At 37.1% G+C, this 4,599-nt stretch overlaps 1 pseudogene; it reads left to right on the top strand.

Annotated features, from left to right (window-relative positions):
- The first annotated feature begins 2,849 nt into the window (after positions 1-2,849).
- On the top strand, positions 2,850-4,599 carry LOC144251080 (transmembrane protein 65 pseudogene; annotated as a pseudogene).

Below are 4,599 nucleotides of genomic sequence, written 5' to 3'. Positions count from 1 at the left end.
GATTTCTCACCAATGACATTGATTATAAAAGCAAAAATGAAAAAAGTAGATTATAACAAACTAAATAGTTTCTGCACAGAAAGGAATTAATAAAATTTTAAAAAGCAACATATAGAATGGAAGAAAATACTCAGAATTTATCTTTTTTGATAATAGAGAAATTTTAAAAGTATGTAAAGAACATAAAATACAGTAGAAAAAATAAAATAAAATAAATTGATTTTAAAATGTGTGAAAGACCTAAACAAGAATTTTTCCAAAGAAGATATACAAATGACCAAAAAGAACATGAAAATATGTTCATCACTAATCATCAGGAAAATCCAAATAAAAAACCACACAAAAAATATCACCTCAAACATATTAGGAAAATTGTTACTAAAATATGAAAGATAAATATTGGCAAAAACATGAATGAAAGGGAACCCTTGTACTCTGTTTATGGAATAAAATTAGTTAGAGTCATTAAGAAATATAATATGGAGTTTCCTAAAAAATCAAAACTTGTACAGGAATTGCACTTGTGGACATATAGCCAATGAAAATAAAATCTGTATTTCAAAGAGATATATGCACTCCCATGTTCACTGCAGCATTCTTCACAATAGCCAAGATATGGAAATAAGCTCTATGTCTATTAGCAGATGAATGGATTAAAAAATCATAAATAATCTGATGGAATATTATTAGCATTAAAAATAAAGAAGTCCTACAATTTGTGGCAATGTGGATGAAACTGGAGTGTATTGTGCTCACTTAAATAATCCAGACACCAAAACAAAAATCCTACATATTCCAATTTTTATGTGGAATCTAAGAAATTAAACCCATAGTAAGGCAGAGTAGAATGATGTTTACCAGAGGGGAATTATGCTGTGACAAAATGGGAGATCCAACTCCAAGGTACAAAGTTTCATTTACAAGTTAAATGACTTCTGAGGAGCTACTGCACAGCATGAAGACTACAGTTAATAATACTGTACCTCATACTTGAACTTTGCTAAAGAATAGATATCAAGTATTTTTACCACACTCAAATCAAATGGTATATATAGGAGGTGATGTATATGTTCACTGGCTTGATCGTGTTCACCATTTCTCAGTGTATATGTCAATCAGGACATTAGGCTATACACCTTAAACACATGGAATTACATATTGTCTCTGTCAATTCAAAATACCTATGATAAGTATGTTTTCTAATTTTAAATGCTATATCTTTTCTTAAAAAGTCATTTCATACATTTGCATATTAAAACACTGAACAATTCTCTTTAACTTTGTATAATCCAATGTTTTAAAAATGTATTTGTCTACAACAGTTCATGGACCACTTTCAAACATGTATGCTTTGAGCACAAGGGATACTGCTGGTTCTTAGTACTACCTATAATTGATGTCAGAGTCCCATCTCTAGAGATTCTGGTGAAGCCTTTACATCAATATATTTTTAGCTATCTAATGATTTTAATATCCAGAATGCTGATAACACTTGCTCTGAATGTTTACGGCCTTTTATTCAATGAGCACTCATTTACCATGACAGATGCCAAAAGCATGTGTTTATTAGTTTGTTTGTCTAGAAGCTTCTAGTTTCAATGAGTATAAATTACTAACATAATAAGAAAAAAAATTTGAAATCTGGACTATAATAATATTTTCAGATTTCAGTGCAACTGCAACTTATATTTCTCAAGTTTCATTTTCTCATTTTAGAAATAGTAAAATAGGCAGGAATGGATTTATAACATGATAATAATAATTTGAAAGAGAAATAGATCTTATGTTGAATGGAGCACATTTTGAAGAGGCTTTGCAAAAATCACTACAACGAAACAAGAGACATGTTCAGACATGTGTTGAAAGAATACTCCTGAAAATTAAGGGACTCAATGCAGGAAAGAGAAATTGGAAGGAGGGAGAACAGTTGGGAACTCTTTCAAATGCACTGACAAGTGATTGTGAAGCTGCAAATTATTCAGGACACTAAGGATGTAGAAAACGAATGAAGTAGAGGTATTTCTGCGTTAGAATCTTGCTGGCCTGTGCATTGGTCTAAATGAGGAAAATAAGACCATGGGAAATTCTAGTAATAGTTCCCAAAGTTTTAGCTTGGGAAGTTAGAACACAGAAGGAGAAACAAGTTAGTAGATAAAGATTCAGAAGCACAATTTTTTAAAGGGTAGATAATTGAAACTATAAATGTTTAAATATTCCTTTAGGTAGAGAAAATAAATAGACTGAAGGAAAGGGCTGAGAATAGAATACTTTTATATAAGCAATGACAAGAGAAAGAAAAGCAAATGAAAGATAAGGGGAATGATAAGAGATGAGAAAACCACAGAAAACCAAAGTGGGGAAAATTTCAATATTGAGGAAGAAAATAACAAATCTATGTATAGAGAGATACTGAAGAATGAGAATTAAGGAAAGCTCATTTTTAGAGCATGAGGAGCCTACTGCTTGAGTTTCCATGGTGAAGGAGAATGGAAAATGCGCCCGCCCGCGCCGCTCCTCCTCAGCCGGGAGGCGCCCGCACGCCCTCTCCAGGAGCTCTCCGGGAGCTCTCCGGCCCGGCCGCCTCGGAGAAAGTTTTTCTCTTCGGAGAGGCCAGAACCGTCGCTTGCCTTTTGGAAGGACCGGGGTGGGGGTGGAGGGGGTGGGGGGGGGTACGGAAAGGGAGGCGACCGCCGCGCGGGCCCGCGGAGTGCATGGTGCCCGGCGCCTCGGCTGCCTGTCAGGAGGACCTCGGGGCGGGGTCGGGCTGAGCCAGCTCCCCGCTCTCGACCCAGCCTTGTCAGAAGTCGCCCTCCGGGACTGCGGCGGGGGTCCCTGCTCCTCAGCCCGCCATGTCCCTGTTGCTGCCGCTGCTGAGGAGCCAGACCGCGCGCAGCTTGAGGCCCGGCTCCCGGCGGCCACCACCGCGCCCCGCCCGCCGTCCTGGTGCTGCTGCGGGCGGGGGCTGCTGGCGCTGGCGGCCCCCAGAGGCCCCCGGAGGCTGGGTACCCACCCCAAGAAGGAGCCCATCGAGGCGCTGAACACCGTGCAGGGCGCGCGCGACTTCATCTATAGCCTGCACTCCACCGAGAGGAGCTGCCTGCTCAAGGAGCTGCACCGCTTCGAGTCCATTGCCATTGCCCAAGAAAAATTGGAAGCTCTGCCACCTACCCCAGGACAGCTGAGATATGTATTCATCCAAAATGCGATAACTTTCATAGGGTTTGGCTTTTTGGATAATGCAATTATGATTGTTGCAGGAACCCATATCGAGTTATCTATTGGAATTATTTTAGGAATTTCAACGATGGCAGCTGCTGCTTTGGACTTGGACTTGCAGGCTATGTTGAAGCTTTGGCTTCCAGGTTAGGCCTGTCAATTCCTGACCTCACACCAAAGCAAGTTGACATGTGGCAAACACGTGTTAGTACACATTTGGGCAAAGCTGTTGGGGTGACTATTGGCTGCATTCTAGGAATGTTTCCTTTGATTTTCTTTGGAGGAGGTGAAGACGATGAAAAACTGGAAATGGAAAATTCATCTTCTTAGAGTACCTATAAAAAGATGTAAACTAATGTACCTCAGTTATTAAATATATGCTGTCACAACATTTAGGAATTAAGACAGTAACAGTGTATAGATATGGGATCAAATAATTCAGCATGTGTTATGGAAAACACTAACATATTGTGGCTTGGTCTTCTTAAGACATCTTTTTAAAAGAAACTCTTTAGTATCATTTTGTGTAAATTGTTGAGATGCTTTTTTTCATCAATGGCTGTCAACAATTTTATCTTTTCCTTCTCTTTCTTTGTATATCAAAATATTACTTAAGTCTCAGTTATTGATGTACTGTACTGACTTGGGGTTTGCTTATTTGTTACTTAACATGTATACATGCATGAAAGCATTTTTTTTTTTTTTTTGCGCTGTTGTTTCTTGATAGTTGCACTTCAACCTAAGGGTATTTTCCCAAATTATTTAAGATGTTTAATATCAGTTAAAAATTTTTTACTCTTTTTGGCAACATCAATTTTGTACTCTTTCACAGTAAACATTGACAATATATAATTTCAGTCATTTTCTTAACTCTCACATCTATTCAAAATAAATACAGGTTTTAAGTATATATTATTCATTTTAATTTTCTGACCATACTGTCTTAAGAGCCAGGGGTTAAACAGAGCAATTACAGTCTCCCTCTTTAAAAAAACATAGATGCTAACAAGTGTACTTATTTATGTTTTTTTTTTTTTTTTTACCTTTAATTTCCTTATTGTGAATAATTACGTCACAGGTTCAGACTCTTTAGGGGCAGAAAATTATTATTTTACAGTCTTTTAAATTAGAGATTGTGGAATCAGGTGAACTAAGGAATTTGACATGATACTTGGAAATTAATAAGCTAAAATTTCTTTTTTTTAGAGAAGTAGAAAATAGAAAATTTTGTGGTATAAGTGTGAAGTTTATGTTTGGAAGTTTAATGAGATACAAATTTTTGCTTAGGAAGGATTTCCATCCCCCACAAAGTAGTATCTTCTCATCTGAATACCCCATTCTTATAATCCTAACCTTGTTATATTTTGTGTAGTGAATTTTATT

This window comes from Urocitellus parryii, chromosome Y (genome assembly GCF_045843805.1).
Source record: "Urocitellus parryii isolate mUroPar1 chromosome Y, mUroPar1.hap1, whole genome shotgun sequence".
Lineage (NCBI taxonomy): Eukaryota > Metazoa > Chordata > Mammalia > Rodentia > Sciuridae > Urocitellus > Urocitellus parryii.
This window is presented reverse-complemented; position numbering and strand designations above follow the sequence as displayed.